We start from the raw sequence: 12086 nt of genomic DNA, 5'->3' as shown, positions 1-12086 counted from the left end.
CGAAGTCACACCTCCAAATAGAACCACTCCCTAGGCCAAGCACATTCCAACCACCAGAGGTTAGCTGACAGTTTCAGAGGTTTAACCCATCATCATTATGGCAAAGGCGTGGCAGCATGCTGGCAGACGCGGTGCTGGAGGAGGGCTGAGAATTCTACATCTTGATCCGCAGGCAGCAGATGGTCCCACTGGGTGTGGCTTGAGCACATACGAGACCTCAAAACCCACCTCTACAGTGATGCACTTCCTCCAACTAGGCCACACCTCCTAGTAGTGCCTTACGGGCCTGTGGGAGCTTGCTACATTCATACTGCCGCGGGTAATTGTGTAAAACTGTTCTTTTAACGTTTAGAAGAATTGTCCTTTTTTGTTTGTTTTTTTTTATTTTTGAAACAGGGTCTCACTACGTTGCTCTAGCTGTCATGAAACTCTCTACATAGACTGGGCTGGCCTCAAACTCCCAGAGATCTGCCTGCCTCTGCACCTGTCTCCCAGTGCTAGCATTAGTAGTGTATGCCACCAAGCCTGACTAGAAGAATTAAGATTATTTTTCATTCAAGATGATTTCACATCACAGAGAATACACCTAATGAACCTGCATAGACTCATCATTGTTATTCAGAGTCCACAGGCCACGTAACCCCCTGAAAGTATATTTGAACTAGACCCCAAAATATTTCTCTCTGTCTGATCTGCTCTAAATCCCATCCTGAGTCCTAAGATTCAGATGCTACACACGTCCAGTAAAATTCTCATCTTATATACTATGACATATTACACAATTGCTTTTTGTTTCAGTAACAGACAGCCGACGAGCATAAACGTCTTGGGCCTGCGAGATGGCCCAGTAGGCAAAGCACTTGTTGGACAGGCCCAACCCGTAGAACCTATGCAAAGGTAGAAGAGGACCATAGCGTTCCCTTTTAAGACTTCTTTTTATTTTCACTTCTGTGTATGTGTGAGTGTGTTTGTGAGTGTACGACACATGTGTGAAGATGCCTCTGGAGGCCAGAAGTGGGTCTCCAATCCCCTGGAGCCAGAGTTGCAGACAGTTGTGAGCTGGGTGCTGGGAACCAAACACTGGTCTTCTGCAGGAGCAGCAAGCACACGTCACCTCTGAGACGTCCCTTCAGCTCCCCCACAACCCTCTTGATTGCCAACCGCGGAGCATCATCCGTTCGTAGGGCTCTGTGCTCACACTGCATCCTAGACGCTGCGGGAAACACATTTAGCCTCTGCGGTGTTGTGCACCGTGGGTTTGCTCACACCTTCTGTTTAGCACCCAGTGCAAAGGCTGATCACTTGTCACTGAGGATGGAGCTATGTCAGCACTGGAGTCACAGTTGCAGAGACTCTGTGTGTGCAGCCTGGGATCTGTCATTCCTCTGTCGATCTAAGGAGACGCACACCAACCCTTTCTTCCCCTTTTCAATCTCTCTCTCTCTCTCTCTCTCCTCCTTCCTCTCCCTTCCTCTCTCTCTCTCCCTCTCTCTCTCTCTCTCTCCTCTCTCTCCTCTCTCCCTCCCTTTCTCTCTCTGTCTGTCTCTCCCTCTCCCTCTCTTCTCTCCCTTTTCTCTCTCTCTCCCCCTCTCCCTCTCCCCTTTTTTTTCTTTCATGGTATAACAAAACACTCCACTTGTCTCCTCCTCCTCTTCCTCCTCCTCCTTCTTTTCCTACTCCTCCTCTACCCTACACTCTCAGTCTTCTCCAACTCACAGGTTTCTCACCCCTCAGCCATGTCCTGTTTATAACATGCATGATTTTTCTACTTCTAGCCCTGACCATGGCCAGTCCACTGGTTTTTCTCTCTGCTCTGGACTCTCCCAGATACCTCGAGTTGTTCTCTCTTTCATATCCACAATTTAAAAAAAATCTTTCCCCCAACTCTTGAAGTGGCGATTTCAGTGGTTTCTCTACTGCATTCTTGTTTGCTACTGCATCCCTGTTTGCAGTATGAAGTTTCTCAGGGGCATGGGGTTTTCTGGACCCTGTATGAGAATGTTCTCAGGTAGAAAGCCAGAGGCGGGATGTAGGCAGCTCTGGCTGGTGGAGAATCTGAGTTCTAGATTCCTGTCAAATATGCCAAGAAAGAATTGATACCTGTTGGTTGCAGAGTGAGACAGGATGCTCTGTAAGAAACTGCATCACCCCTTCTGTATGGAACAGGACGGGACTTGCCAGGGCCATATCAGGAACTCTCAGCATCCACAGCACCCTAGACCTGCACCAGCTGCCTCTTCAGTAGCCAGGCTCTGTGTCACGATCCCCTCCACTGCCAGGCATCTGCCTCAGACTCGGTTTCCTTGGGAGTCAGGCGGGCATGAGTAACGGGTGCTGAGTCTGTCTCAATGTCAATCTGTGAACCCCCTGCTTTCTATTCAAGACAAGATCCAAACGCTGGTGGAGATGCATTGTTCTGGGGTGCTACACTCGTGGCCCAGCTGCTGGATGTGTGGCACTGTGAAAGTAGGCACTGGGCAGGAGGGGGAACTGGGCCGTCTGTGCCCGTGTGGTTCGAGTGTTCTGGAACCGGGTGGGGGGGGAGGGGGTATGGTGTACTCCCTGGGGAGAATTGTACCAAAGAGTGGTGGGAAGGCACTTCGACGTCTTAAGGACACTGCGTAACTTTAGAGAAAGTGGTCATTGGCTTTTCCTAGCCTGGTAATATGGTCTTAGACTCCTGGGGACTTGTTCTGTGCAAGGTAACTCCTGCTAATACTGGGTTCGTGGCAGGTCACAGGCTTCGGTGTTTTTCTGGTGCAGTTGACTTAGCATGCTTTGGGCCATGGGAAGGTTCCAGTAAATGTTCGTTCCACCGCACAAGTAGGTTGAGAATTTTGAAGTGTCCCTCACGACAGGGAAACACAGAGTAAATGATTAGTGTCAATGGGACTTTTTGCAGAGTGAGCATTTGGTGCAATGGCAGGAGGCGGGGTCTCTGACTCTCTGTGGGGGTGGTAGACAAGCTCTTGAGGTGATAATGGTTGGAGAGGCAGGTAATAAGTGAGGGAAGTAGAAGGTGTCCAGCACACCATGGAGGTAGAGAGGAGCCATGATGGGTGTAGGGACCAAGTGAAGGGGGAGTCAGGGAGGGGTGCAGAACAGAAGTGTCTGTACAAGTAAGGGCAGGGAGTCAGTAGAATCAAGAGTTTATTCTGGATTTATCAAACCATGTTGGGGTACCTCTACACACATTTTTAGTTAATTAAAATATAAATACATAATTTTCCCTTTCCATTTAACCCCACAGTCTGCCCCATCCCATCCTTTACCGTCCCTGCTTGTGTCTTGCTCCCACCCAAATTCATGGCTTCTTTTACTTTGTTATTACGTATATGTGCATAGATACACAAATATAACCTGATGAGTACCTTTAGGGAGCAGAGCCCTGAGTAAGCAAAGCTCTGTGCTGTGGACCTGTCAAAGACCCTTGGGCCTCAGACCCACGGAAAGCCTTCCTCAGAGAACTGAGTGCAGGTGTCGACCTATGCCCAGAAATGTCCGCCATAGCTTTCTCTTCCCCCTGGATATTTACAGCCTGAAGCTCCGCCCCTAAAGAGATTCCCCCAGCGATTAACTAAGCCTGTCTCCTGGATCAAGCTGTACGGCATAAATTCTTCCTCCTTGCCTATCTGCATGTGATGACTCCCCTTCTGCTCGGCTATAGGCAATGATCCTGCCTCTCTGTGCAGCTCTGTGTGATAAACAAACTGGACCTCTCTGGTGTCTCAGTTTCTCCAACAGAGTCACCAGTCCGCTCAGCCCCAGGGGGCTTCCTGTAACAGTCTGTCTGCTGCAAAGAGAGGTTCTTTGAGGAGAGGCAAGAGCTACACTTCTCTGTGGGTGCAGAATAAGTGTTTAGAATTTAGATGAGATTTTACCTCTCCTTCTCCATCTTGCAAGCCCTCTCATGCTCCCTCTAGAATGCATGGCCTCTTTTTCTTTAATTATTATTAAATTATTATTACGAATAAATATATAGACATAACCTGCTGAGTCCACTTAATGTTGCTCTCATATATATATATATATATATATATATATATATATATATATATATATATATACACACATATATATCTGTCACTCAGCACAGAGCTCTGTCAGCACTGGAGCTCAGCTGCAGAGACTCGGTATGTGCTGCTGGGGATCTGTCGTTCCCATGTCGGCTTCTGTCCAAATCCACACCTCCCTCTCTTCACTGTGTGCCTTTTCCATCGCTTGCTGCTCTGATCTCTCTCCCTCTCTCATTTGCAATCTTACTCTTTCCTTGTTTTCTCTTTCTTGTTATAACAAGACACTCCACTTGGCTTCTTAGAGTACTGAGCCACGCCCCCAGCCCCTCACTGGGGGATTCTAGGCAGGGGCTCTACCACTGAGCCACGCCCCCATCCCCTCACTGGGGGATTCTAGGCAGGGGCTCTACCACTGAGCCACGCCCCCATCCCCTCACTGGGGGATTCTAGGCAGGGGCTCTACCACTGAGCCACGCCCCCAGCCCCTCACTGAGGGATTCTAGGCAGGGGCTCTACCACTGAGCCATGCTCCCAGCCCCTCATTGGGAGGAGGGGGTTAAAGAATTTAGGCAGACTCTCTTAACATTGGATTTTGTCTTTTTCTCTCTCTTATTACTTGTGCTGTACTGCGATTGATTTTAATTAATTTCTTCAAAGATTCGACTTTTAGATTTGTTGGTTTTTCCATTCAAGTAACAACTAAAACCAATCATGCTTAGCTTCCAAGCCCAGGAGAAACCAGGCCCTTTCATGGTTGTCTGGCCACAGGCTTTGTTGGTTTCATACTAATTTTATATTCTACTTAACCGGGGGTTTTATTCATTTCTTTCTTTCCTTCCACTGTTCTCAGAGTACTGAGCAGGTAATTAAATTGGTTCCCAATGATCAACTTCTTGTGACCCAAGTACTTGTGACAGTGCAGAACTCTTGATGTGAATAGAGCCTTGTAGTGTCTGTCTGTCTAGGTTTGTGTGTATGTGTGTCTGTGTCTGTATTTGTCTGGTACAGTGTGTGTTTGTGTGTGTGTCTGTGTGTCTGTCTAGGTGTGTGTGCCTGTGTGTCTGTTTGTGTGTCTGTTATGGTATCTGTGTGTGTGTCTGTGTGTGTGTAGGTATGTGTCTAGGTGTGTGTGTCTGTCTGTCTGTGTTTGTCTGTTACAGTGTGATTGTATGTGTGTATGTCTGTCTAGGTGTGTGTATATGTGTGTGTCTGTTTGTCTGTGTGTCTGTTACAGTGTCTGTGTGTCTATGTCCTGGTGTGTATATGTGTGTCTGTGTTTGTCTGCCTAGGTGTGTGTGTATGTGTGCGTCTGTTTGTCTGTGTGACTGTTATGGTGTCTGTGTGTGTCTCTCTGTGTGTGTTTGTCTAAGTTTGTGTGTGTGTCTAAGTGTGTATGTGTATGTCTGTGTTTGTCTATCTAGGTGTGTGTGTATGTGTGTGTTTGTCTGTGTGACTGTTATGGTATCTGTGTGTGTGTGTCTCTGTGTGTGTTTGTCTAAGTTTGTGTGTGTGAGAGTAGGTGTGTTTGTGTGTGTCTGTGTTTGTCTGTCTAAGTGTGTGTCTGTCTATGTGTCTGTCACAGTGTCTGTGTGTGTTTGTTTAAGTTGGTGTGTGTGTCTGTCTGTCTATCTGTGGTGTTGCCTGTATATCAGTGCATGAGTGCATGCACCACAGTGTGCATATGTGGAAACCAGGGAAGGATATAAGGTGCCTTCGTCTATTATTCACCCCCTTATTCTTTGAGATGAAGGTTCATCCTGAACGAGATGCTCACCTCTTTCGCTAGGAAGGCTAGACAGGGAGCTCTCAGGATCTGCCTGTCTCTGCCCCTTCCTTCAGTCTCCTGCAGTTCCACACCAAACACTCTTCTCTTTCTCTCTCTTCTTCCTCTTTGATCCTTAAGACATTGACTCAGACAGAGGGGCTGGGACACTGTGTGACTTGGGATGTAGACACAACTGTGCGATTCATCCTTCCTGGTGTTTCTTATTATATTGTTACTGTCAATAACAGAGACTGCCCACTCAGGAGAGATGGGTCCTGGGTGGACCCGTAAGGAGAATCAAAGAGCTTGAAAGCTGCTTAGATTCCCTAGGTACCCATTATCAGAGACTAAGGAAGCTTAGGAATGAAGATGTCATTATGGCCATCAGGCACACGGGAGAGATCCAGGAAGTATCTGGTTTTCTCCTTTGAGAACCAACACTAAAACCATCATCAGGGCTGGTGCTGTCCTCCCCAGAGCCTGGCACTCCTAGGCACCATGCTAATGAAGTCACCAATCTGAATGTGACCTCTCTGTAATTTTATAAAATGGAGAGTAAGCCTGTGATGGTTGTCCCTGGTTATCATCGTCAACACAGCTGGAACTGACTAAACCCAAGCGGTTGAGCACACCTGCGTGGGAGCTTTTTGATTGGATCATTTGAGATGGGAGGACCCACCCCAAATCTCAGCCACAACTTCCAGTCATAGCCTACATAAAAGGGCACGAAAGAAGGAGGCTTTTGCCCTTTGCCTGCTTCCCCTCACTCTCAGTGACCAGTTCATCTACTCTGTTCTGAGGGCATAATGGCACTGTTGTTAGAACCTACTTCTTTGGGATTCCAATGAACACTGAAGGCTGGCAGCTCACTAGGATTTCCCTGGGACCCCAACAGTAGATTTGGGGATGCTGAGACATCCAGTCCCATTGACTGAACTACTGGATCCTTTGCTTTCTGTTAGGAGTCAGCCATTGTCAGACTAATGAGGTCACTGACTGCAAGCCACTCTAATAAACCCCCTTTGTAGATAGATAGATGATACATAGATAGATAGATAGATAGATAGATAGATAGATAGATAGATAGATAGATAGATAGATAGATTCATTCTGTTCTTCTAGAGAACTCTGACTAATAAAAGGCCCTTTTATTTGCTTACTGTCCTTCCTGGATGTTTCTCCATGTATAGAAATCTCACAGATTGTGCAGATAGCATGGGAGAATTACAATAGCACAATTGTGTGACCATATCCAAGCATCCAGCATCAGTGGCTTGCAAGGGGAAAGCAGCTGGATGTTAGGCGCCCCCTGCTGGAAGAATGAATGATGCTTCTGGCCTGGTATGTGTTTGTGTGTGTGTGTGTGTGTGTGTGTTTGTGTGTGTGTGTGTGTGTGTGTGTGTGTGTTACGTGCATGTATGTCTGTACACCACCTACATGCAGTAGCCAGGGATGCCAGAAGAGAGCAGTAGATCCCCTGAAACAAGCTACTTTTGTAAGCCACCATGTGAATGCTGGTGATTGAACCTGGGTTCCCTGCAAGAGCAATCAGTGCTCTTAACCTGAAGCACCTCTCCAGACCAAACTGAGGTGGTTTGAATAAGATGCCCAGCCTGCCTCCCCGTTTGAATGTTTGATCTATTGGTGAACTGTATGGGAAAGTTTAGGAGGTGTGGCCTTGGAGTAGGTGTGTCACTCGGGGTGGGCTTTGGGGTTTTTGAAAACTTGAGCGATTCCCAGTGTGCTCACCACCTTCAATGTGTTTATAAAAAGATAAAGAGAGAATATGTTTCAGCACCAATGTTGTGCTTATAAAGGATAAAGAGGGGGGATTATGTTTTATGGGGGTCTAGGGGATCGGAGTGCCTCAGCAGGTCCATGCTGAGACATCCCTTCCCCCTGAGGGACCAGCCACATGGTGGTATAGACATGGGGAGGGGAGTTAAGAGGGTAGTAGGGCAGAGAAAGAGAAAGAGTAGAGAAATAGAAGAGTAGAGGCCAGCCATGAGCATGTGGAGAGAAGTGGGGAGGGGGGTGGGGAGAGAAGGAACTAAGGGGGAAGAGGGAGCAAGAGAGTGAGGAGGGTGCAAGCAGCCCCTTTTATAATGTCAGGCATGCCTGGCTGTTGCCAGGTAACTGTGGGGGTGGAGCTTAGACGGATGCTAACAACTCTCTCCTTACCATTTGAGATGCAAGCTGATCCTGCTGCCATGACTTCATCCATGAACTTTAACCCTCTGGAGCAATGAGACCAATTAAACACTTTCTCTTCTAAGTTGCCTTGGCCGTGGTGTCTTAACTACACTGATAGGAAGTTAACTAACGCAGCAACTGACGTCAGAACACTCAGACATGTTCCCTTGCGTGGAGGTAGTGGAAGAGACTAAGGTGACAGACGTCAAAACTGATTGACCAGGTGGTTTTGAATATGCATTTTGCTGAATAAAATACATTTTAGTGCAAGTGTTACTTGCTGAAACTAGGACCAGGCATCCTAGGTCTTGTAAGAAGCGTGGTTCCTGATATCCTGACAAAATAAGGTAAAGGCGGTAAAGTCAGTGGGTAGAATAGAGTCATGAAGCATGGGAAAGGGATCACCTGAATGTCCACTCTTGTTTAGTCAGAGTCCTTGGCCCACGAGACACTCAGATTCAGGGTGTGTCTAACCCCTCAGGAGTGTCCTCACAGACGTGTCAGCAATGTGCCATACTTTCCGAGGTGCGTGGGTGGAAACCTCGGCACTGCTCCAGGAAACAGCATCTGGATGCTTCATGGGTGGCTCTCCTTGTGGGAAACACCCAAAGAGAAGCTTCAGATGCCTGACAAGGACCTGTGTGGCAGCATCTGCAGCCCAGGGTGTTTTTCCTGGGACTGGCTATAGGATGTTCCCTCCTCCTGTAGCATAACACTATCTGTGCTCTTGGCAGCTTGGTCTTTCAGTTTGCCTAAAATGGGTGCAGCAACGACATAAACAGAAACCTCTTAATAACTCTAAGGTAGCGCTATTAAAATTACATGTCAGGATTGGGGGTATGATTCCTGAGGCAACTCAAAACCCAAGAAAGTTTTAAGAATGACAAAACAGAAACCATACAGTCTCTCGGAGCACATAATTATTCTCAGAAAAGCACATAGAATCTTTTGACTCCAAAGACAGCCCTTGCAAGAATGGATCGGAGAAGGTAATGTGTGTACAAAAAAAAAAAAAATGTGAGGACATTAATTCAGGAATAAGGGACTCATTTGTTAGGTACCAGAACCTCAGGCTGTCAAGAAGCAGGAGGGGTTGGTCAAGAGTCGTCAAACAGCTCTTGTGCCAAGAGATTAAAACTCCTTATCTTGGCTGTGGCTGTCCAGGACAGAAATATACGTATTGTCAGAGTAGATTCAGATTTTAAAAACTTGTGAAGTTTGTTACATAGGCTGCTAGCTAGGCGTTTAAGATACAGCACACTAACCATGATGACTACAGAGATGTGCCTAACTATAAGGCCACACGGTTAAGTGACAGCCTAGGAAACAAAGCTTATGAAGAGAGAACTGGTGAAAAAAAAAAAAAAAAAAACACTTCCAGCAAATCATGATCTAGTGTCAGAGCTGTGCCAGTGTCCCCCACTGTGAAGGAGCCTCTACTGTGTCACTGTCCAGGAAACGTTTGTGCCCTTCACTATGGCTTACAAGGGAGGGCCTGAATCCAGGTGTTAGTGAGAAGGGATCAGGAAAGGCAGCCACTCCTGTGGGAAAGATAAGGGGACACCGGACTGGGTGGGATGGAGGCAGAACTGCCGGAACGAAGCGACAGGAGGCAAATGGCAGTGAAGGAACTGAAACAGCAGAAATGTGCAGGACAGTAACAGTGGGGGTTAAAATCACTTTCAGGGCTCCTAGGAACTCTAATCAACGGCTTGGAGTCGCATAGAGGACTGTCACTCTGAGAACTGCTGCCCACATCAGCTTCTTTATGTCCTCGTGTACTTCTCGTTCCCAGGTGACTTAAAAGATGGTCAGAGAGATGGAGCGAAGGTCTTAGCCTCTAGGATGGATGCTGCCTGTGCCCTGGACTGCCAGCTGCCCAACCCTACTTGCCCTTGAGGGTTGGAAATCAGGTGGCCCGGAACTGATGGCTCAGACTCTGAAAGTAGGTGTGGCATCATGCTCATACAAACACTGCCACAAGCTCGCTTACTAATCCACGGAGGGGGCCTCTATACCCTCCACCTGCGCCCCATTGGTCCCAAATGAACATCTCTTCTAAGCAGCAGTTCCCAACGGGCTGGCATCGTCTGTGTCAGCGAGCCTTGGTCTCTCAGGAAATCCTCAATTAGATCCTCCTGCTGGGGTTGCCTTTGCAGCTGCCCGGCCCCAGCGTTTATGCAGAAGAGGCCACTGTCGTTCCTCCTACAGATGGATAGAGTGGTCACTCTCAGACATACCAGCACTCTACATGTAGTTTGTAATCTCTGAAAGGTTTCCTTAACACCCACTCACCCACCCCCATCCATTCATAAACCCATCTACCACCCATCCATTTGTTCATTCATTACTCATTCCCTTCTTCCTTCATCACAGAAGTATTGAATGAGATGCACACTAGACCCTGTGACTTGCAGAATCTTGATGGAGGGGAAGGCTTTGCCTTATCCCCTATGCTCCAGGAGGAGTGGACCCACCACACTAGGAAACCTATTGTCTGAAGCCCAGAGCATCGGGTATGGGAATTGGGTTGGGGGGGGTCCAGAATTCAATTAAGGCTTCATTACAGAGTCAAACTGTTTTATCAATTTGGTTCTAATGCCTAGACCAGATTCTCCCTATGAGACGCTGGTGCCTAAGGTAAAATTATCTGAGCGAATAGCTCCCCTGTGTCTCACAGACACTAAATAATGTCTTCTAGGGTAAAGAAGTTGGGGCTGTGGCTATACAGAGACATCTTATACTTCTGATCTGTGTCACCCATGGGCTGTGTAACCTGCACTCAAGCAGGATCTTTGCTGTCTTTCAGTTTCCCTACAGTAGGACACAAGGTAAATCATCATTAACGTGACTGTAAACGAAACTTAAATGTTATTGATGACCTCAGTTTGGGACTAAGGAGCTGTTAAATTCAGTGGTGCCTATTTGCCTCCAGGAGAGAATTCCCTTAAGTTAGACCCCTGGGGACAAGCATTTGTCAGTAGGACCTGTATCCTCTGTTCCTCCCATTGGGGACCTGACCTTCCTGTGAAGTCGCATAAGCCCATCAAGACAGTGGCTTCTAGCCTAGGCACTTGTTGAACTATGCTGTTCAGACTGTCAGGAGGCAGAGATGCCCAGATGACTTTGCCTAACTCATTCCATGCACCCAGAGACTTAGACACAGAATAAAGCATTGCTTCTACTCAGCTCTCGAAGGCAGTCAAATGCAAACAGTGCCACCAAACTCCCTGGGGTCACCTGGAGTCCATTCTGGTGCCAGGGCTCCCTGGTGCTCTGCCAGAATTCCAGACTCTTTTCAACTTGTCACTGCTTGAGCCCCACTTGGTCTTCCTTGGGGCCACATTCATGGTTGAAGCCCAGAGAATCGGGGCTGACTGAGACTGACGTCCTTGGACCAAGTTACCATCCTCCACCCTGCAAGTTAAGAGTCAGATCATCTGGAGAGATGGCTCAGTGGTTAAGAGCACTTCCAGAGGTCCTGAGTTCAAATCCCAGCAACCACATGGTGACTCACAACCATCTGTAATGGGATCTGATGCCCTCCTCTGGTGTGTCTGAAGACAGCTACAGTGTACTTATATACAATAAATAAACACAAGTTGAGAGAGAGAGAGAGAGAGAGAGAGAGAGATTGTTCCTATCATGAGGGAGAGAGAGAGAGAGAGAGAGGAGAGGGCCTCAGAGGAGAGAATAAAGGGAGAGAGAGAGAGAGAGAGAGAGAGAGAGAGAGAGAGAGAGAGATCAAATATGTATCTGCAGATTGTTCCTATCATTGTGTCCTGCACTAAACCTCAGTGAGAGGACACAGGGCAGAGAGTAGGTACAGTTTGGCCTCACTGCCCTGTGTATACAGAAAAGAATAAACCCCATGTCACCCAGGAGTCACCAAGAATCACTTACATGAGGTGCATAGTGACCCACTGTGGTTCCAAATCCACAGATATGGATCACAGGGTGTAAATTCCTGCATCTTTCCGCGTGACATCCCAGAACAGCAGGCCCATATTGTCTCTCTACCATGACATGTACACACCAGCATGCTCGATTTAGTGAGGGCTGCACGGCTGGGATCTTTAAATGGTCAAGTGGAAGTGCCAACTTTGTCTCGA

This window comes from Rattus rattus, chromosome 2 (assembly GCF_011064425.1).
Source record: "Rattus rattus isolate New Zealand chromosome 2, Rrattus_CSIRO_v1, whole genome shotgun sequence".
NCBI lineage: Eukaryota > Metazoa > Chordata > Mammalia > Rodentia > Muridae > Rattus > Rattus rattus.
Note: the sequence above shows the minus strand (reverse complement) of the source record.